At 44.0% G+C, this 23,983-nt stretch overlaps 1 protein-coding gene across 2 annotated transcripts in view; it reads right to left on the reverse strand.

The window, feature by feature from the left end:
• The window catches only part of LOC146772555 (mucosal pentraxin-like), a 56,430-nt gene extending 44,635 nt beyond the window's left edge, over positions 1-11,795 (reverse strand). The window contains exon 1 of one of the 2 annotated variants that reach the window (XM_085639614.1): positions 11,742-11,795. The gene's annotated coding sequence lies outside the window, so the exon portion shown is untranslated. Of the gene's footprint in view, positions 1-5,068; positions 5,175-11,741 lie in introns of those variants that run through there. The other variant, XM_085639615.1, reaches the window with a different exon arrangement.
• Between the last annotated feature and the right edge of the window lie 12,188 nt (positions 11,796-23,983).

Below are 23,983 nucleotides of genomic sequence, written 5' to 3' on the forward strand. Positions count from 1 at the left end.
TAAGGGATAAAATACCCTCTGCTGTACATTCAAAGAATAATGCAATTTCCTCAGAGTTCTATGGACTTACAAAGGAACCTGACCTTCCTCCTTGTTTCTGGATGTAGTCATGGAACTCCTTGGTGACTTTCAATATCCCTGTGTACAGCAGGGGGCACTTTAATCCATATATCGTCTGTCCTTTCAGGATTGCTCTTGGCTCTAACCAAGACTAGTGAGATCTGTGGAGATGGGAGCGAAGACAGAAATGGGAGAGGTGGTGGTAAGTGTGATGGCGTGGGGGAGGGGGGAGTATACACTTACATTCCTAGCTTTCTGTGCAGTGACATTTTTCATAGCTCGGCCCTGTGCTGGCGGTATTGTTAGCACTGGCACCAGCAAGGGGAGAAATCTGCAGTGCACCGACCGAGGCCAAGGAAAGCATAAATACAGAACTCAAGAGAATGAGCAACAAAATAGCTCCAACATTCCAGCGCGATGGCTGTCTGGGTATAAAATGTCACGAAATGTCAAGATTAGTTCCAGAGAAAGGCAAGGCCTTGGCGGCCCCGGCATTTGCCGCATTCTACGGGCAGGAGACACGGTGTGCAGCCGCTCCACTCGAACACTAACTGTATGTGTTTAAACAGCATCATATCTAAGCCGGCCTTGGCTGCGCCGGCCTGGTTTGAAAAATTCAAATGACACAATGGTTTCTTTCTAAATAAACACTCCGGGTTAGGCTGCTGGGACCTTTTTCAAGAAGTGCGAGCCGAGCAGTCAGTTGTTTCCAGGCACAGGCAGGCCTCTTTGCAAAATGGAGGGGGAAGGCAGAGATGCTATCTGTCTCCCGGTGCCGAGGCCTCATAATGGGAGCCCAGTCCCCACTCTGGCGAAATAACAAGCGTATCCTCCCGTGGTTTGCTGAGCACATGCAGAGGAAATAACAGGACTCGGGAGCTCGTCACATGCCCGAGAAATTCTAACCAGATGATTGAAAAACAATATTTTTTTAAAGAAGTGGAGCGCCGGTAAAGGACTCGGAGTGTAATCAAATATCCGACTTCCTTTGCAAACTGATAAGTGTAGTGCACTTTTTAGAAAAAAACGTACATATCATGATAGTTGGTGCTTGTACTAGAATGCCCTCACTGTCTTTGGTGTGTGTTGGACAACTGTTGGTAGATATCACATATCGCAATAAATTTCCTCCGGTGTTGTGCAGATATGTCTCTAAAATAATGCAAAGCGCGGAGCGAATGCAGCTGCACGTCCCGCTGCTCTGGGCTAACAAGTGGGAGGGGTGGGGGGAGTGCGAGAGAACTCACAGCGATTCCCTTGTGGGAGCAAGCAAGCATATGTTGCCAAAGCTCGCTCCCGCAAGGGAATCGCCAAACGTGCACGCATTGCCATTGAAAGCAATGCAATGCGTGCACGTTTTGGCTGAAAAGCCGATTTCTATAGGTCTTTTTCCTAAGCAGCGCATGCGCGCTGCGTAGGTGAGACCTAAAAAAGGAAGAGCCTCAGCAGTAAGCAATTCTGGTATTTTACTGACCTCTGCTGGTCATTTCCTATGAAGACAGTTAAATAGAGACAATTGAACAGAAAAAATGTCCCTAAGCGGAAGCAGACAAGTCCTAGGGCTGATCTCCAGAGCCCACAAAGTACATACATATATAAGTATATGCTAAAGTATACATACTAAAGTATTATACTAAAGTATATACAAGAGGTCTCGATTGCTCGACAAAAAATGGATGCACAAACATTTCTATAAACCTATCAGAGGTCACTATGCAAGTTTTACGCTCACTTTTGAAAAACTAATGGTGGGTCTTACTCCTTCTCTTATTAATCCATCTCTCTCTAAGCAGCTGCGCTAACAGACAGGTCCTAAAATTACACTATGAATTTTAATGCACTTTTAAAATCTTTAATATCGCAAAGGACTCCTTTCCTTTAGAAATCTAATTTCCCTTCCTCGTTGGCAGCATTTTGCACAATCAAAAGTGCATGGAATAAAAAAACAAGCATTTGCCATGCAATAGGTCTCGCATTTACAAGAGTTTAAACTATTGGCATTGTAAATGACAATGCCTTTTATTTATGTGTTGATTTTTAAAGCATAAATAAAAGGCATAGTCATTTCCAATGCCAATAGCTTAAACGCTTGCCAATGCAAGACCTATTGCATTGCAAATGCTTGTTTTAATTCCTTTTTCCATTGGTGTCATTTATTTCCCACCTCCCCTCCATCCTAATCTATTTCCCACTTTCTGGTTCTCCAGCGCCGCAAGATCATACGAATGGCAATAGCGCTATGCAAATAAGAGCACTCCATTACAAACAAAAAAACAAAGGTAAAAACTTTGTGATTTACAACGCCAACCGCTCTAACTTTCACAAATGTGAGACCGGTTGCATTGCAAATGTTTGTTCCTGTTTGCCCTTTAGTTAGTGTGCCCCAGCCACACGACCCCTCGTACAGGTGCTGGGAAATAAAAGTGGAATTATTTCCAAGCGTCGGTTTTGTTTCCTCTTCTGGAAAATGTCCAAGCTTCGAGGCGGCAGTACCTCAATGAACCATCACAGGTAAATCACAGCCCTGCACAAATCGTTGGTGCCCTGGGCGGCTCTTAAACTCCGGTACGCAGTCATAAATGCTATGCGGTTTCTGAGCTTAAATCTGGCTGTCAGAAGACACGCTCCGTCCTCTGGAGGCCTCGGAGCGGGAGGCCTCAGTGCCTGCCTGCCCGCTCCTCGTTACCCTGCTACCAGGGCAGGCGACTGACGCCAGGCAGAACGTGAGGGCGCCACTGTTATTTCCACAGCGCATCGTTGGCATTTTATTCAGGTCTTGGACTTGCCTGGTTTGAGGCGCCCTCAAGCTGCAAAATTATGAATTTTGAATCCAGGAGACTTGGATTGTAATCCTGGCTCACATATGCCATCACATTTTGTGATCGTCTGCATATCACCGATAGCCAACTCAGGAAAGTCAGGAATTTGCTTCCATAGCTGTGTTTTCTGCATCTGGATCAAATAATCAACCTCCTTTCAGTGGCAGCCTCAAATAATCCTGTGAGTGTAAATCTTCAACTATAATAGACTTACAGGGCTGCTGGCCAGCGTAGCATTTACACATGCAGAACTTCCGCTAGGGGAAATTAATACAGACCTAATTTTCACATTTAACTCCAAGAGTTGAATACATTTCTGATAGGGAGGCCTTTCCTGTCTGGAAATGGCTGTACTTCCTTCCGCCTTTTACAGGAGTACATTTCCAGTTGTTTTCACCACTGGAAAACTATTTGGAACGGACACGAGGCTTTCCTCGATTATACAAGCCTGGAGAGGCTCACCTGTTTGTTTTTTGGTATTAACTCCCAGAAACGCCTTCAAACTTGCCCCTAACCCTACTTGTTGAACATCTGCATTCACAGATGTTTTGGAAGGGTAACATTCTACCGGTTGTTTTACTGTGAAACAGGATTGCTCTCAGAATGTCACATCACAATAGCAATTGGTGTTTTGTATTTCTTGTGATGTGTCTTTTACACGCTTTTTGTTTTTGCAGGCTGTGCCTTTTCACCGAGTTCTGCCTCTTTCACAAGCAATCTCTTTCACTGTGCTCCTGTGTCCAGTCTTTTAGTGTTTTTTCTGACCTTTTAATGTGTTTTTTAGTGTCATTTTGTCTCCTTTCTTAGAGGGTTGTCTGCTATTAGTTAGAAATCCACTTCCTGAGTCCTCAGGTGACACTTGCGTGTGAACCAGGCCTGTTGCTGCAGTGCGTGACTTCAGGGAAAACGATGTTTAACCCATAACACCTGGCGTTGCTGTTCTTCTGACAAGCACCAGAGTGGGGCGCACTAGACCAAATAGCTTGGTAGATAAATGAATGGGTCTGCTTCTAAGAGCTGTACGACATGAAGATCGCAGAGTTTGATTGAATGAGTGCTGTCGAGTTGGCTGGTGGCAGCGGATTATAAATATAATAACCAGTATCTGCCATTTCCTTTCTCTTTGAAAGCTCAGCTGATGAGGTCGCTGCACACTGCTGGCCGCGCGCCAGCTCACACAGTAAACGGAAGTTCTGTGAGGCTCCGAGGGAAACTCCAAAGCCTAAAAGGGAGCAGAAAAAACGAAAACCAGCGCAAATAAGGTGTTTCCGAAAACGAGAGGGAACCAGGGGAATGACTGCGCTACTCTTGCGTCCTGCCCTGCACAAGAATGCCGCCCACCAAGTCTACAGCGAACCTCTGGGCTGAGCGCGTGCACAACCGGAGCTTCCAGAACGGTGAGCGAGGGAAAGTGAAAGCCAGCGAGCCATACGCGGGCACATCGCCTGTCCGGGCGCGCTCATGTCCTGTCCCCCTTCAACTAAGAAACCGACAACAATAGATCTCGCCAAAGCGTGCATCGCGCATGCGCTGCGTCGCTAGGCGAGACCTAAAAATTAAATGTGATGAGTACTTTGAATCATAGCTGGAGCTCGTCTGTCCCTCACACTTTTTAGGTCTCCCCTAGAGAAAGCAGCACATGCGCTGCACTCGCTATTGCAAGTACCTTTTGGAATCGATTCTCCGAAAGCCTTACATGCACGCGCAGGGATGGACAAAGATGGCTGCTCTCGTCATTTGTCCAAACCTAACAGCATGCGCGTGCATGTAAGGACAGTGGACAGCCCACCGCCATCTTGTTGAACACGCGTGCTTTCACTTTAAACACGGTGTGCTTTCACATTAAACGCAGTTTAAAGTGAAAGCACTCCACCATCCCTTGTTTTTCTTCCTATCAAAATCGACAAAGTGTTTGGTAACTCATGAGAAATTCCCTTATACAAATAGCCTGTTTATTCTTCCTGATATCTATATTTTATTGTACAGCGCTACCGTTCACATTTGGGCTTATAAGGCGCTTTGTAAAACATAAAAGAGCGGAAGATTACATAGCATAACATGATATGACGCAACACAAGGCATGTTTGTTTACAGCTATACTTGTCCAACAGTAAGACATATAGACATTTTCTTTCATTTTTCACAATGCAACCTAATAAGTTCTGGACAAGACATATTTCCCTAATTACCTGTCAAGTACCTGATCTTCACGGAAACAGAATAGCTGAATGGTCCCAATGCCCGCTAACCAGTGCCTCCGTAATTGGATTTGTTCCTACGGTTGCACCAGGAAGGGGGAAAGGGGAATGGGACAGAGAAGAGACACTCCAGTCTTGCAGGTTCTCCCTCAATCTCCTAGGAAGCCTTCTTCTTCTTTTAATGTACAGTTCCTGGATAGGAGAGGACCTAATGCACAGAGAGGATGAGAGAGAATTAAGTTACCTCCTACACAGCCTACTTGTTCCCTATAATTCTATTCTACACAAACCTTTCCTACCCGCTAAAGCAGGAGTCTAGCTTCTCTTCATGAAGTACTATCTCTTATGTGTGTACTCTCAGGTAGAACAAGGGAAAGAACAAGATTTACAACTGGTTCACTTCTATCCTGGAACTGCTCAGTTCTAAATGGACTCTACCTGTTTGAATTGTATATTGCTTATTTTCTTTACAAACTATATCTGGGTCTAGCTTACTTCAGCATGCTTAGAAACTCTTCATAACATTTATACACTAATATACACGTAGCGTCTATTCTCCTGGTTGAGTCTTGTAGTGACTAGAAGATCAACTGATGGGTAGCGCTGAAGTAGTTCACTCACAAGGCTTGTACAATTCCTTTGGTAGACTGATGTGCGCAAAGGGGAATAAGGGGGCGGAGCAATAGGGAAGGAAAAAATAGGAAAAGCGCAAGGGAGGTAGCAGTTGTGTAAATCCAAGAATGCAGGAGAAGTTAGCGCTCTGTTAGTGAAGCGATAGAGTCGCTCTGATTCTGCTTGGCATTCTTAAAATACTAAATAGCTTACTTGAGTGTTGTGCAGTTACTAGCACTTGGTTACTTATCAGCTTGAATGACTGCCTTCTCAGACCGGACAGTTCTGAAGCCTATAACCGTCTGAAGACAAACGGAACGGCAGCGAAACAGCGAAACATAAGGAAATCCTTTCACTGTACCGCTACTCTTTTCACCCGATGCAGGATTCCCATTGGCTCTTTAAATGGAGATATACTCTCCCGAAGATAAGCGGCAATTGTATTTACCGCGACTTTACTCTCGCCCCGATATATGGGGCATTAAAGGTACATGCGTACTGAAGCTCTGGTAAATTGAAGTGCGCAGCAAACAGGGCGCGCACGTCGTTTAACTAATCAAGCCTCGCGAGAATTCTATCGCTGACTAAGGGTTCAGATAACTGGGCGGCCATCTTGTAGTGTACTACAGTGAGTGAACTAAATGTCTTTCCACATACTGATTAACCGAGGCCTCACCAACAGCCTCGCCTTTTTCCTTTGGACCTTACTTCTTTTACACTGAAAAATGGAAAGTGAATTAACATGGTTCCTGACATTACCAGAACAATCTCAAATTGTCAACAGATGCTGAGAGAAATAAAAGTAATACAAAGTTGTTGCTTTTTTTACAACACAGAGGGGTGGGCAGCAAATGACATGCTGCTGTGACGCTTTAAAAAAAACTTATGAAAAGTATTTTTTTTGTTTTGGCTCATATCATTAATTGCAAGAAAAAATAACGTTGAGGAAGGTCCATTAAAACGTTGATGATGTTCCCATGATTGTCAGCATGAAGCGCATTATAAACAGGGCACAAGTCCTAAAAAAAGAAGTGGGGGGATGCTCCAAGTTTGGTGGTGTCACCGGAAGTGACCTCACAGCCGGAAGTGACGTCACGAGATGGAGTCCCCACTAATTAACAAAGGTTAGAAGGCGATGGGGGCAGGTTCAAAGGGCAAAGGAGAATGTTTACGTTGGAATTAGTCACCGTATTGACACTCAAAGGAGCGGGGAAATTAAAGATGCGCTTGTTCGGTGCGTATTTATTGCCCACAGTAAATTTGCCGGTCTCCGTCTGAAATGCATAAACACATACTGACCTTTTCCAATATAGGGCCACGAGCGCCCGTCTGTCATACTGAACGGCTCCATCAACGTGAAACAACTTAAAGAGCTCTATTCGCCCTCTCTCGACAATAGAAGGTTAGGTTTGGTGAGTGCTGAGCGCGCGCGCAGGCTCGGGTACCGGCTCCATCTTTTGGGCAGGGTGGACGGCGTCCACCCGGTAAAAACCCGGTAAAATAAGTAGGGGGATGCCGTCCACCCGCGTGGTACCCCGACTCGAGCCCTGATTATAAAACAAAACATTCCAACAGGCACTGCGCATTGCCCTGATGGCGCACTATGCTTTAAAACCTCCTTGCTACACATGACGTTGTATTGAAAATGCATTAAAGAACCCTCGTGAAGTGAGGCTCGAGCTCTCATGACGGTATTGATCATCGGCTGCTGTCTTTCAGAAACAAAACCGCCATGTTACAAAGCCAACCTTTCAAGCACATTCCTGGCACGAGCTGGTTTCGTGTTGCGTGAACAACAGCGCCCCCTGCTTTTGGTCTTCGAGCGACACAAAGAACAGCACCGTGTGAAACGGAGAAGGATGTTTTTAGCTCCCATTTTTTATTTATTTATTTATTGGTGTCTTTTTGAAGGTTTTGATATTGCTCGATTGCAGAAAAGCAACGTTAGATACAAAAACGACGTAGAAAAGGAGTAAAAGTATGTGCGCACAGATGTCTAACTGTGTGTAGTATTCGCGCATGCACAAACATAAGCATAGGTGCACAGATGCTATTTGCACAGGTAGTTGTGGGTGGGATCATAAACAAATGATAAAGAACGCCTTTCCCATGTACCGACTGGTTTTCATACATTTGCCATATAAATACTTTATATCAACGACTTACACTTGGCCCCCTGCAAAGAAAAGCATGCTGCCATTTCCCAACAAACACACTGTTCTCTTTCTAATGAGCTTAGAAGTATGAGCAGGTAAACCGAGCCTGGCAGGATTCGAGCTTGTGGCTTTCAGATGACAGATATACGGCATGTTATTTATGTTATGGTATTTACAGTTTTGTTATTTTGTGGTATTTTATTTTGTGGTATTTGATGACGTTTTATGTAATGCTGCATTATGATATGATATGATATGTCATGTTATGTTAAGTACATTTGAATTACAAACACCTGCCCTTAATATGAAAAGTTAGCACTGTGAGCTGTCTGAACTTAACAACAAGGATTATCTCACAAGCAGCCTGACTGCATAGATGGATGGATGAGTGGATGGATGGATGAGTGGATGGATGGATGGATGGATGGGCATACAGACGTGTTTGTATAAAATATAAACCTAATGATAGAGTGTGAAGTCATGTCACACTTATTTAATTGCTCGGTGATGGAAGGCCCTTGGCTGACACATGTAAGACATATACTGCCTCGTTTAGTCGAGGTCTTCAATATCTGACCTATTACCTTAGACCTAATTGTTACATTTTGAAATATACATTTGTCTGAAAAAATACAAACGTACACAGGGGCATATTATAAAGCACGGCATTAAAATTATCGCCACTTTAGCGGCAGAAAACTGCTGCTAAAGCGGCGATAATGGGCTTGATAATATGCCGCAGAGAATTCCCATAGAAGCCCGTTGTGACACCAGAACATGGGTTTCTATGGGAATTCTCAAGGGCATATTATCAAGCACATTATCGCCGCTTTAGCGGCAGTTTTCTGCCTCTAAAGCGGCGATAATTTTAACGCCTTTTCTTGATAATATGCCCCACAGTCTGAAAAACATGGCAAACTGACATCATCATGCCAAACATACAAATTCAAACATCAACACACACATCAACACACGCATCCAACACACACCCACGCGCAGCAGACGCCAGCACACACACGCAACACACACACAAACATTCACACACACACATGTGCACTTATGAACAGAAAGTTTGAGTATAGTTTCTCTCACATTAACCCCTTACACTAACAAGTATTTTTATGAGTTTTACAGGTATAAGTGATATGATTTTCCCCTAACATACCGCCTCAGACTTACAGTGAGAGTTTGGCTAAGCCTGCCTGAACCAAATTGGAGGCTTATTTGCCATTTTAGAACTCGAAACTGCAAAAGTACTGCTTAAAGAGTGTGAAATACAAAGGGAGCAGACAACATAGTCCTCATCCAGTTGCGAAAAAAACAACACATCACAAAATGTGAGGAAAGCAAAATGACTCTTAGAGTAGGTACTTTGTGAGGAAACCAAACCTTCTAATTCCAACTGACAGTTACAATAATTCATCAAACCTTTTGGCGGTTGAACTGGCGCTAATTCATAGGATATCTACATATCTTGATATTATGTAACAGTTATATAATATCAAGATGTGCGTATATCCTATGAGTTATCGCCTGCTCAACCACCCAAAAGTTTGATGAATTTGGCAACCCTGCGTCCTATTTAAATATTCTGCCGCATCAATCCTTTTAAATCGGATACATCGACTATTTTGACCAGCCTATAAAAGAGAAACCCTTTGTGCAGGGTATCGTAAATCCATTACTATTTTCTGTATTTGAACTTCTCAACGGAATTTTCCACATCAGGTAAACATATTTGTGTTGGTGGTGTTCAAGTTGTCGGAAGTTATAGACTAGTGGGTAACCAATTAACTAACTAAAAAAATACATAAATCCTCATAAAATGCTCGGTGATAAATGCTAGTCCCACAGGGCACAGTATTATGTAGTGGTTCATTTTTGCCAGTAGTTATTTTCATAAATAATATGTTGCACAACAAATTCAAAGACTGGAACTTCAATTTATTTAAACTTCTGCCTTCTTCCTGTTGCCTTTAACAGGTGTGAATGCCAAGTTTTTTTTTTATTTGGGCCCTAACACGTCCCCTAGTTTTTATTTTAGCAGACAAATATTGATTATTAGAATGGTATAAACAGGATATAATATTTGGCGACCAACATCCTGTTCTACAGTAGACTGAATAGTTCATTATATTGTTAAGTTAGAATATATTTCAACAAGCGGTACATACTCAATACATACACCGGATTTCACAGTTGAAGTGAACTTGGTACTGGAGAGCAATAGGCAGATGCTGTATTTTTGTTTTTTTTTAATCCATTGCTGTTCATACTGTTCTTTTTGCTGGGTCTGGTGGCTCAGTGGACTAATGCATCCACTGCAGGGGCCTGTGTTTGACATCATGGTCACAGGTTCAAATCCTGGTGGTTCCACTCAGCCTTTAATCCATCTGAGGTCGATAAAATGAGTACCATTGAGTTGGGTAACAATAAACATCTGTTATTCAGCGCCAAGAGACCTTTGGGTGAACGTGCGCTTTACAACATGTTATCTTATGTTAACTCAATATACTATATTTTTATAAAGATTTTCCGTTCTGAAGCGCAATGCTTGCAACGTACGATTCTCCTGAAGGGTGGCATTCTGTCGTCCTAGATCCAGTAACGGAATGAGCATCAAAGAATGACAGGGCAAATGGAAAATGGGATATCTTCCGTGTGTCTGTGAACTGCAAATTGTGTTCGACCTTATAGTTATAGCTAAGGCCACTGGAATGATACGATTGTGCAACTGCAGCGTTTTTTTCGTATATTTATAGATTTGCCACATTTGCCATATAATCTAGCATCTGCTGCATAATCTGCACATTTTAACAAAAAAAAATGTTTCTTGCTCACACGGTTCAAAAGTTAGTAAAATCGCAGCATCATGTGTTGCCGCGCAGTGAAAGGCCCTTTGCAAAGGTTGACTGGTCACCTTTCTGTTGCTTATCGCTGCATTTGGTTTTTAAACTGGTACTAACGAGGTGCAACCAAGGCCCAGACAGTGTTGACAAGTTTAAAGATTACAAAATATTGAAGAAATACCTTCACAAAAAGCTCCGCATTATACTGCATAATTTGACTTTACCAGTTGCATAATTTACTCAACAATGGCGCCTAATTTGTCCTTCCCCTGATGCATAATTCCAGTGGCCCTGTTTATAGCTTCAGCATTTGCAGCAGTGTTTATCATGAATGGGTGTGTGTTTGCCACATATCATTTTAGACCGCTGACTTCAGTGCTTTGTTTTAAATGCAGTCAGCCTTGAAATGTCTTAGTGAACACAACAAAACAACAAGCATTGAAAATGCAATAGGTCTCACCTTTCATTAACATAAAGCCATTTGCTTTGCTATACAATACCATTAGCAAAGCAAATGGCTTTAACTTAATCAAAGGCGAGACCTATTGCATTTTCAATGCTTGTTGTTGTGGTTGCGGTTTTTATATAGCGCGAACTTGACCCGAAGGTATCAGAGCGCTTTACTTGAGCACCAGTTATGTTACACAAGGACACATGCATTTATGATGGGCACGTGGAGATTAAGTGATTTGCCCAGAATCATAGGATGTTGAGCCGACGCTGAGATTCGAACCTGGCTCCCCAGGTCCAAAGTAAACAGCTCTGGTCGTTAGGCCACATCTTCTCCCCACTTCCTGCGCCATCACCCTGACCTGCCCCCCCCCCCCCCCAAAAAGGTCACGAACAGCACTTCCTGGTCACTCACGCACTACATAAGACGCTCCTCACATAGGAAGGATCACGGCAGGTACAGCGCCACCTAGCATGCCACCCTCTCACTTATGCTCCTTGGCACACCACAAGAAAGTAGGAAGCGCTATTTAATGCTACTACTGAATTGGAACCAGTAACACATAGTAATTGGGCAGCGTATGTATGAAAACTTACATGTCAGATGCGAAGCAAACGTCTTCGAAACCCACTTTCACTCAGATAGTTGTGGACTGGACAGCAGCAGCGCCACGTGCTTTATAGCCCCCATGTGAGATGCACGTGACACATATCAACCAATCCGGTTCGCCCAAGTCTCAGAGGCAGAGGGCCAAAGCTTTGGGACGTTCTGGTGTCTTGCAAGAAGGAGGTTGACAGAACGCTTGATCCGTGTAGCAATAAATTGCATTTTGATGATGTATGCACGTGTACTCAACTGTGCTGCCAGCTTAAAGGGGCACTTCTGTCAGAGTTTAAATCGTTTGCTGTCCAGGAACAATTAGCTTTCAAACCACTTTGTTTTTCTTGACCTCCATGTGCAGCAGCCTGAATCTAGGAGTGTTCCATCCTCGTCCAATTCTTGGAACTGCCTGGAGTTTTGGTCAAAAACAATTAGCAACACACAGGGAGCTCACTGGGTCTCTGTTAATGAACTGCAGATCAGCTGATTGAGCAGATAGCAGACTCCTGAGGGCACCAAGCTAATTTTTGTGTGTATCTGAGTTACTAGGGGCAGTCGGGAGCCATTTAATGCCCTCCGTCTTCTCCTTTATGTGATATTATAAACTGATTTTGTAACCACCGTCTCCATGATACGTGTTTTCCCCTATGCCATCTTAAGGATGTTTGTGCCCCATTGCAAGACATATTTTTGGGGTCCCCTGTTCTGAACTTTTTTTAATGTATTGCTCGGCTTCAGCTTATTCAAGCGATCAAAATACCCCAAAAATGTTGAATTACACATTAAACTTTCAGAAACGCTGTCACACAAATACAGCTGAAAGTTCAAGCTGTCCAGAGTATGGCCGCCAAATAGTGGCAAATTAAAAGTTGAAAAAGACTTAACTTTTTGTGCACTTGCATATTGGTTTTGTATTTCAACAGCAATTAGGGTGACCAACAGTCCGTAAATTTCACAGACCGTCCGTAATTTGGACCTCACGCCCGTTGTCCGTGCTGATCCCTTTTACGGACACCTTTTGCCCTTAATTTTGGGCCTTGCAGGGAGCAGAGCTGTTCCCTCGCACTCATCCTCAGAGCACAAGAGCAGCCCCACCCCGCCCATTGTTATTCTGTTTACGGCTGATTGTCACATACAGAATGACAATGGGCCAGTATGGGCTGTTACAGCATGTGGTGGCCTCCTCCAGCCTCAGTCTAGGGCAGGCATTCTGTGTGGGGCTGATTGCCACATACAGAATGACAATGGGCCAGTCTGGGCTGTTACAGCATATGGTGGCCTCCTCCTATCTCAGTCTAGGGCAGGCATTCTGTGTGGGGCTGATTGTCACATACAGAATGACAATGGGCCAGTCTGGGCTGTTACAGCATGTGGTGGCCTCCTCCTATCTCAGTCTAGGGCAGGCATTCTGTGTGGGGCTGATTGTCACATACAGAATGACAATGGGCCAGTCTGGGCTGTTACAGCATGTGGTGGCCTCCTCCTATCTCAGTCTAGGGCAGGCATTCTGTGTGGGTTAGATGGAAGAAATGAACAAAACAAATGCACAGAAACGCTCATGGCGCTGCTATGTGCCAGTTCATGAAAAGAAGCTGGCGAAAGAAGTTAAAAAGAAGAGTCTCTCACAGTCTCATCATTTCAGAGCTGAAGCATTTTTTATATTATATACAACGAAGCCATAGTTGCTGCATTTGTAATTTATTTTATGCAACTAACATCCATTGACAAAGCCAATAGTCATGGATTGTTGCAGATCTAATGTTACTGGATGCAATGATAGAAACAGCAAAATACCAGTCGGGCAGCCCATTCTGCTCAGCACATATTTTTAGCTTAGGTGTTTTAAGCCACGCCCGTTAATTACATCAGACACGCCCCTTGGAGAGACCCCCAGTTTTTCCATCCCACTTAAAGCCCTGGAAACAACACCATGTCACAGTCACCTCACGTCCTGGCACTGTGCATCATGCATGATTCAAGACTTCCAAGTTTTCAGATAGTTTATGTGCAGGGGCATAGTGAACCCTCCCCCACCCCTTGCTTTAAGAACAACAGCGAGGGTGAAGTTCTTTATGGGCCTCTTCTGTCTGCAACTCAGTAGACAAAGGCTCAGCTCATAATTAATGTGAAAAGGTGGTATAGTGAATAAGTGAAGGAATGGGTAAATGGCTGGATGGATTAGTGAAAGGATGAATGGATGAGTGAAAGGGCGAATGGATGGATAATGAGAGAAAGGATGGATGGATGTGTGACCGGAAGGATGGATGAGGGTAAATGGATGTATGGGTGGAAGGGCAGATGGATGGGTAAAAGGGTGGATGGATCAGTAAAAGGATGGGTGGATGAGTGAAAGGGTGGACGATGGGCGAGTGAATGGGTGGATGGATGAGAGAAATGATGGATTGATGAATTGATAAGTGAACGGGTGAATGAATGGATGGATGGATGAGTGAAAGGGTGGATGTAAGGATGGGCAAGTGAGTGAAAGGGAGGGTAGATGGATAGATGAGTGTAAGGGTGGATGGATGAGAGAAAGGATGGATGGATGAGTGATAGGGTCAATGGATGGATTAATGAGTGGATGAGTAAAAGGGTGAGTAGGTGGATGGGTGAAGGGTGGATAGAAGGATGGGTGGCTATGTGAAAGGGGAATGGAGAGAGAAAGGGAAAATGGATGGATGGATGAGTGAAAGCATGGATGAATGATTGGCAGAATGGATGGGCGAATGCGTGCATGGATGTGTGAAAAGAAGAATGTAAAGATGGATGAGTGAAAGAATGCATGCATGAGTGAAAGGGAGGGTGGAGAGTTGGAAGAAAGGATGGATGGATGATTGAGTGAAAGGTTGAATGGGTGGACTGATGATGAGTGACTGGGTGGACGGATGAGTAAGTGAAAGGATGGCTGGATGGGTGAATGGGTAAATGGTTGGATGGATAAGTGAATAGATAGATGGGTGGAAGAGTGGATGGATGAGTGAGTGAAAGGGAGGGTAGATGGACAAAAGAATAGATAGATGAGTGAAAGGGTGGATGGATGAGAGAAAGGATGGATGGATGAGTGAAAGAATGGATGAGTGATAGGGTCAATGGATGGATTAATGATTGGATAAGTACATGGATAAGTGGGTGGATGGGTGAAGGGTGGGTGGGTGGAAGGATGGGTGGCTAAGTGAAAGAGGGATGGAGAGAGAAAGAGATGATGGATGGATGGATGAGTGAAAGCATGGATGAATGATTGTCAGAATAGATGGGCGAATGGGTGCCTGGATGAGTAAAAAGAAGACTGTAAAGATGGATGAGTGAAAGAATGTATACATGAGTGAAAGGGAGGGTGGAGAACTGTAAGAAAGGATGGATGGATGAGTGAAAAGTTGAATGGGTGGACAGATGAGTGACTGGGTGGATGGATGAGTAAGTGAAAGGATGGCTGGCTGGGTGAAAGGGTAAATGGCTGGATGGATGAGTGAATGGATGGAATGGAAGAGTGGAAGAGTGGATGAATGAGTGAAATGATGGCTTGGGTGAAAGGGTAAATGGTTGAATGGATGAGTAAAGGGATGGTTGGGTGGAAGAGTGGATGGATGAGTGAAAGATGGATTGGGAGAAAAGGTGGATGGGTGATGGATGGATGAGTGAAAGGGTGGATGGAGGGATGGATGAGTGAAATGATGGATGGAAGGATATATACGATGGATAGGTTTGCAAATGGCTGAAAAGGTTTGGATATGAATGGGCACACAGATGGAAGGACAGAATGAAAGGTGAAAGACTGAATGATGGATGAAAGAATTTATAGATGACAGACTGTAAATTTGAAATGATGGATATCAGGGGTTTGATGGGAGGATGAATAGCTAGATCCTTGTCAAAAGAGCTCTTCTGGGGAGGGTTGTGATGACTTATTTTGCTTTCTTGGTGCCATAAGAGCTTTAGTTCAGAGTGGGAGGTATTTAAAGTTTCTGTCTTCTCCCTTGTCTATGTGTTACTAGTCTGTATTTGCTGTGTGCTTATGTGTGGGATCTATACATCATGCATATCACATTTTGAGTGACACCCAACTGCTACTTGAATGTTACACTAGTAATTGTAAATGTTTGCATGCTTTGTTTTAGGTGTAAGTTTTTAGGGAGAGCCTCATAGTGCCGTGAGCTGTGCCTGAGATGTATATTGTGTTTGTAGCAATAGGCAAGGTGTCAAAACTAAACTATGCAATAGTGTATCAACAGTGCCTTCTTTAAGAAAGCTGCAGGGAAAAGCACCTTTGTGACTTCCGTCAGCTAGTGCAACTCTCTGCGAAACCCCCATAAGCAAAGTCAGATTACATATTTTAAGTTCCACTTGTTGAAACACCCATAATACGTTCCCTATAGTTGGTTCATCACAGCAATCCTCCCTTTAGTTCACCTATGCGTGCCGCTTTACATCTCACAATGGCACTCAGATATGAGATGCAAGTAACAAAGTCTATCTGAGCAGATCTTCCTGACCACTTCTCTCACCAAACATGCCTGCTCAGGACCATGAGTTGTTAACAAAATATCAGACTGGACAACCCAGTGCAGTAACCATATAAATAGATTATTGTCATATGAAATACCACAAAAAGACCTGCACAGTTGCTTAAAGCTGCACGCATTCTGAAAAACCGTGAAGTGCACAATTGTCTCAACTTAATATAAACTTATTTTGACTTGTACTTAAGTGGTTGTCTATTTAGTTACTTTTATGCTATCACGCAACTACCTCTGATGTATCTGTAAAACTTACCTTTTGTGCTGAAGTTTTGTCCTGAATTTTGACCTTCTGTCCTGAATTTCTGTCCTGAATTTTGACCCTTTGTCCTGAATTTTTACACTTACCGTCCTGAATTTGCACCCATGCCAGTTGGTCACCCTAACAGCAATACCTTACATGGAATTTAGTTTCTGACGTGCCTCTTCCTCCAAATGTAGGAAAGGTATGGTAAAGGAGACTTGGTGGAATGGTGGAATGGTGGTGGAGTAAAGCATGCTCTATTTGGTACTGCTTATTATTACACTGAGAGACTAGTGCATATTATTACAATGAGAGGCTACTGCATATTATTACATTAAGAGACTACTGAATATTATTACACTGAGAGACTACTGCATATTATTACAATGAGAGACTACTGCATATTATTACAATGAGAAACTACTGCATATTATTACACTGAGAGACTACTGCATATTATTACAATGAGAGACTACTGCATATTATTACAATGAGAAACTACTGCATATTATTACACTGAGAGACTACTGCATATTATTACAATGAGAGACTACTGCATATTATTACAATGAGAAACTACTGCATATTATTACACTGAGACACACAGAGTAGAGAGGGGTAAGGTAAAGAGAGATGCAAGGTAGACAGAGAGATGTTAGGTAGCCAGTAAATTAGAGGGAGGTAGACAAAGAAGTAAAGAGAGAGTTGAAAAGATGCAGGATACGATAGGGATAGAGAGAGAATTTACATAGTAAGAGACAGGTGTAGCAAGAAAGAGATAGTCAGAAAGGTGTAATGTAATACCGTAGAGATATGTAGAGATAGAGCCAAGGATAGAGAGGGAGAGATGCTGAGAGAAAGAGATGGAGAGAGCCCTCGCTTTACCAGGAGCCCTTTGGAAGGAGGGGGCCCTGGGCAGTTTCTCATTTTGCCCATACATTAAAAGGCTCTGCCCTTCCCCCACCGGCGAGCAAGATATATCTGACAAACTTCCACAGGACTCCTCTAAAATCCAAATGTTCCTGACTCCCTGGACGGATTTGTCATTCTGTAGCCTACAAACCCACCTTAAAGAAGAATGAGGCATGTGGATAGAGAGATTCATTTAATGTATACAAAATTGGAACCAGATTGGCACAACCACGCGTTGGCACTCTTTCTGTATCACCAGGGTTTCCATCCTAGGCCCAGAAGGGTCAACTCTAAGTCACATTTTCAGGCTATCCCCCACCTATATATATGACTTGCATCATGTTTTCTATAAGTGCATCCAGTATAAATGTCCTGAAAACTTTGCATGTATCTGGCTTTTACCCCTGTCAGATGAAGAACAACAATAAGAAAAACCTTACACATTTTCATAAACCAAATGTTGCTTTTTATTTACTTATATCTCACAACAAAACCTTCCTCTCTATTCACATTAACGCCCAAGCTTTCATGGCAGGCCATTGCCGCTCTTCCCTTAAGAGTTGTCTCCTTTCTACACTTACACCCAAAAGCGGAAAGAGATTGGTCCAACAAACACTACTATATTCTCAAAGCTTAGTTTGTTTAAAAAAAAGGGCTTTGGTCCTCAGTTTTTCTTTAGGCTGGCACTGTAGAAGAATGAGTTTGCTGAATACCAAAGCTGCCTAATCTTAGTCCCCCCTCATGCCTCTTTCTTCCTTCAATCTCAATCAATCAATCAGGGAATTGTGAGCACACTACTCCCCGTGAGGGTCTCAAGGTGCTGGGGAGTAGGGGGGTAGCAGCTCCGTTCAGTCGAAGAGCAAGGTCTTGAGCATCTTCCTGAAGATGTTCAGGGAAGGGGCGCATCTGATGTCGATTGGGAGCTCGTTCCAGGTCTTGGCCGCGATGTAGGAGAAGGTTTTTCCACCTTTTTCTTGCTCTGTGCATGCGTGGGGTTTCAGCGAGGTCAGCGGATCGGAGGTATCGGAGGTATCGGGGTCCGGTGTTGTGAAGGCATTTGTAGGCGTGGGTGAGTATCTTGAAAGTAACTCTCTTCTCAACGGGGAGCCAGTGGAGGTTTCGTAAGTGTTGGGTGATGTGTTCGTGTCGGGGGATGTCGAGTACGAGTCTGGCTGCGGTGTTCTGTATGGTCTGGAGCTTGCGGAGCAGAGACTTGTTGATCCCAGAGTAGAGGGCGTATCCCTAGTCGAGTCTGCTCGTTATGAGTGCGTGGGTGACAGTCCTTCTTGATTCGGAGGGGATCCATTTGAAGGTCTTCCGGAGGATGAGGAGGATGTTGAAGCAGCTGCAGGTGATGGCATTGACCTGTCGGGTCATGGAGAGGGAGGAGTCGAGTACGATGCCGAGGTTCCGGCTATGGTCCGTGGGGGTGGGAGGGCTGCCGAGGGCGGTGGGCCACCAGGTGTTGTCCCATGCAGATGGGGAGGGTCCGAGGACGAGGACCTCCTTCTTCTCAGAGTTGAGCCTTAGGCAGCTGCTACTCTTCCACGAAGCTACATCCTTCATTCCTTCCTGGAAGTTGATTCTGGTGGTGATGGGGTCCTTGGTGAAGGAGAGGATGAGCTGGGTATCATCGGTGTAGGATACTATGCTGAGTCCATGCTGTCTGGCGATGGCGGCAAGGGGGGCCATGCAGAGGTTGAAGGGCATGGGGCTGAGCGACAAACCTTGGGGTACTCCGCAGTTGATTTCCGTGGGTTCGAAGAGGAAGGGTGGTAGTCTGATTCTTTGTGTTCTGCCTGTGAGGAACGAGCGGATCCAGTCGAGGGCGGTTCCTTGTATGCCGGCGTCGTGGAGTCTGGTGGTGAGTGTGCGGTGGGAGACAGTGTTGAATGCTGCAGAGAGGTAGAGTAGGATCAGGGCCATGGTGTGTCATTGGTCAAGGAGGGTGCGGATGTCGTCTGTGGAGGCGAGTAAGGCGGTCTCGGTGCTGTGATTGTTGCAGAATCCGGATTGGGAGGGGTCGAGGATGGAGTTTTCTTCGATTAATTTTGTCAGTTATGCATTAACGGTTTTCTCAGTGACTTTGGTAAGGGAGAGGAGGGAGATGGCACGATAGTTCTTGAGATCCGTGGGATCTGCTGTGGGCTTCTTGAGCAGGAGTCTGACTTCTGCGCGTTTCCAGTTGTTGGGATAGATGCCGGTCTTGAAGGTGGCGTTGATGGTGTGTCGTAATTCTGGAGAGATGGCGGCTCTGTGGAAGATGTCCGTGGGGGCCCCTGAGTGGATGCCTTTTATGGTCGAAGTGGTGTCTTCGGTGTTGGCTGGGGTCCAGGAGGAGATGGTGGGCAGGCTGGTGTTGCTGGAGATGGAGATGGTTTCGGAGTCGGGTGTCTGGTCGTTGAAGTTGTCGTAGAGACCCTTGATTTTCAGGTGGAGGCAGAGCCGAGCTTGTTGCAGAGATTCTGGGATGGCGTGATGTCTGTGGTTTCGCTGGGGGGCTTGGTGAATTCCTGGATGATGCTGAAGAGTTCTTTGGAGTTGTTGGAGTTGGCTTCTTTTTCTTTGTTTCACTCTTGTAGGCTCTTTTTCTTATGTATTATCTCCATCTGTCACTGTTCTCATCCTTCTTTCTTCATTTTGTGACTTTCTCTCTCTTTTGCTCTGGTCAAAGACCAATGAAGAAAACCAGCCCAAGTTCTCCCTAAATGAAACTAGTGCCCACCACCTGCAACCAATGGCACCAAGAAAGAACTGCGTGTTCTACTTTCTATGATTTTTAAAATCCTACATTACCATTTAGATTGCTGCGGCTATTAGTTGTTATTAGGGCTGAGCACCTGGGTCCATAAAAGGTGAAAATGGAGTCAGATTTTCAAGACATCTACAATGAGTTTGCATTAGGCCCAGCGAATGCAATTTTGGAGTGATTATTTGCATAGTTGTCATCCTGAAAACCTATCTGGCCTTTAGTGACCAGTGAGTTTTTGGGATACCATGCACGCTGCACTGTGAGGGAACGCTTGGTTGAAAGGAACTCTCTGCAGTGGGGTCTCTGTGGGAGGCATTTTGTTATCATGTGTGAGTGACCAGAGCAGCTCTCTTATCCTGTCTTGAGTCCTGACACTTAAAGCGTTATAGTGGGAGAGAAGGAACACGTGAAACATCAAGCCACGTAGAAGATCCTAAGAGTAGCTACTACAGTGATCCATTGAGTGAGGAGTATTCCACTGAGGAGCTGTTCCTTAACACGCAGATGTGGTTTGCCTGCTAAAGGCCAGCCAATATGGGTTTTCTTCATGAAAAGAAGGAAGTCCTTTTGTTGCTGAACCAAGTTCAAGGATTTGAAAGAAAGGACATAATTGGGGATTTTACAGTCTTAAGAAGGAAACAAAACAAACATTGGCAGTGCAAAAGGTCAGGCTCTCATGTGCTGCAGTGTGCACTCTCACAGGCACACAGCTCACCCTGCACTCACATGGGTAGAGAATTTTACATCTGGTGAACACGAAATAGGAGCGAGAACCAAGAAAGAGCATCTGCCTGCTCTGGTGTGATGCAACAGAGGGACAACTAAGAGTGCATGAGAAGAGGAATGAAGCAGGGGAAAGGGTATGTTATGCTGTAGCCGAGAGCTGAGCTACTCAGGGTGAGTGCCAGCAGGTGCCTTCTGCACTCCACAAAGTTTACGATAAAAGATGCATTTACTCACTGTTTACCTGCAGAGGAAAGCCAATTGTGAATTAACAGTGTACACTGAAGTAAATTAAGTAATCGATATAGTAGCTGCATTCGGCACAATCTCAAGGCAACAGATAAAGATATTTAGGTAGGCCAAGCAAGACTGCATTCCTATAGCCAAAACAGGATCAGATGGCGGCCTACATCTCCACCCTCTCCTTCAAAGCAGAGGTCAGGAAGGATTTGTCTTAAACTCTCGAAAGTTGATCAAGATTTACAAGACTGTTCTTGACCGACATTGATAGTAATACCAACATTTTTGGTCACAGTTGCAGCGGCTGAGGCAGTGCTTAATTTGTAAAATATTAAGTGCCAGGGCTCCGACCAGGAGGCCACTGAGGCTTGCACCATACATCGTCCTTGTCATCGTTACCAAAACAACTACTAACCATCTCTCTCGCATGTAAATGTGACAGTTCACATTATTCCAGGTCCCCAAAGCTGAAGGAATGGCTGGGGAGGTAGGTATTAGCACTATTGTAATTTATATTGTATTCCTAAACAAGAGTTGTTCTGCTCATCTCTAAATTAGATAAGCAGCGCCACAATGTGGTAGACTGTCAACACCATACTTAGAACAGTTGGGTGACGAGCACCGGAAACCAATTAAGTGTCGGTGCTGAGTCCCGGAAAGCACCGGCTCAAATTAAGCACTGGGCTGAGGGTGGGCGAAGAGCCAGTGACTAGCAAACAGTGGCCCAGGTCTACAGATCAATCCCCATCACCAACATTTCAGTTTTGTCTGCATTCATCTTCCAAAAGTTAGTGTTCATGTAGATGAAGCAAGATATTCTTGAATTTTCAGGTGAAAGGCAGTTTCACTACCACGTTGCTGTATCAGAAATACAATACCAACAGCACAGGTATAAAATAAATGCAAATTAACAAATTAAGGGAACAAAAAGGGTTCAATAAAAGTTTTAAAAAAATCTACAAAGTGAACAATAAATCTGAAGTAAATAACTTTTGTTTTCATTTTTTAAAGGAAAAAGTGCTTTAATTTACAGAAATCTAAATAATAAACATAATTATATTGAAATCGGTACTCTCACAACCTGAGCCAGAGCTCTTTTTCAGGTCTTTTAATCCGAGTTTAACCCTCATTGAGGAGTTCACAACGGGAAGCTCATCTTTTGTAGTTGTCACAAAGAGCTCAAAGTAAAACTCTTTCCTCTTGCATTTGTCAAAGAGTTCACAATGTAAACCCCGCCTCAGGATACAGAGGCAGAACAGTCCAAGCCTGACTTAGGGAAGTGTTGTGGGCTAGAAAGTCAGTGCTCAGCAAAACACAACAATAAAAGACAACCAATAAATGACCAACCACAGCTGCTTCTTTGGAAAGGAAAAGTACTTTAATTGACACACAATTAGATACGATTCTCTCAGTAAGGAATATTTAAAAGATTTCTGGTGGAATTACAGGTTGGGACCGCTCCTTAGAGGCCTAAACAGACTAGTCAGGGTGCAAACCACGTACCCTAAAGGAGTATCACATGGGACAACTCCCCCTGCAAATGCAACCTGCTGCCATTACCTGTGAGATACCGTGTTGTTGCAGGGATTCTGCCCAAGAACAGAACTATGCATAGGATTATGGGGCCTTGGTGAGTGGGGACTGAGTCATCCGACCACCTGAGTACCCATAAGCCCAGGACCGACTAGGTATAGTGTCTCACTGGCCCTCCTACTCACTCACAGAGAAACAAGTGATTAGACACCCCAGAACACAACACTCTCAGATCTCTCAGGAATCGCGATAACAAGACACACCCTTTCACTCACACTCTTGTACCTGTTCACAATAAAATCTGACAGCCACAAAACAGTTTAAAATATTTATTTTAACTAACGTGCCCTAACATGCAGTATACGTGCCACAACCAGCAGGAAAATGCATAGTACAAATACAGTCAGCATAGCAGGTAGTCCATCTATCATGAAGGGAGATGCCATAATGAAATGACAACAAAGCCTAACCTGATCTCTGGCCTTTGTCTGCAGACCCCATACCTTAGACTATAGATGATAGTTCTACATCATAGGTGCTGTAGCGCCCCTCTCCCTGGAAAGGTCGCTCTCCAAGTGTGTCCCACCTATGAGTGTATTCCCATAAGACCAAAGTACATTGTCCCATGTAACAGCTGCATCGGTATGTTGTGTCTAGGTGCTAAGGCCTGACCAGAACAAAATAACAAGGCGCATTGTTTATCGACCTTGCACATAATGTTCTAAACTCCAGGAAAAGGCAGAAAACAAACACAGCAGAGAGTTCTGATGTGAAAGGCACAGAGTTGTTTACAAAAATGAAGCTGTTTAGTAACGTGTGCAAAGCAGCATAATGGCTGCGGGGCTCATGCTAACTTAGTGATGTCGACAATGTCCCCACCAGTTATGTGACAATGTGCTCACGAGCAGGCTTTAATACTTAAAAATTGCAATTCGGCTTATTGGAAAACATGAGCCTTTTTTCTATCAAACAAGTAAAGGCTACCAGCTTTGTCAAGTCGTTCAAAATATAAAGTGAGAGGACTGCAGCATTTTTCACCACATCTAATAGTCAATTAAGCAAACCCGTTGGCTTTAACATGAAACTAAGTAAACATGTACATGTGAGCTCCGCCTACAGCGAGCTATCAAAGATCTAGGCAGACTCAAAATATACATTACATGAACCTTAAATCTCTGTCTCTGGATATCAAGCATTTCCCGAAGACAGAACAAGAAAGGTACATATGATTTAAGCCTCTTCCGATTGCATTTATCAGAGTTCACACTGTACACCATCTTCCATTTGTATTTGTCAGATAGTTTAAAATATAAAGCTCAC

The sequence above is a fragment of the Triturus cristatus genome, chromosome 12, assembly GCF_964204655.1.
Source record: "Triturus cristatus chromosome 12, aTriCri1.1, whole genome shotgun sequence".
In the NCBI taxonomy this organism is placed as follows: Eukaryota; Metazoa; Chordata; class Amphibia; order Caudata; family Salamandridae; genus Triturus; species Triturus cristatus.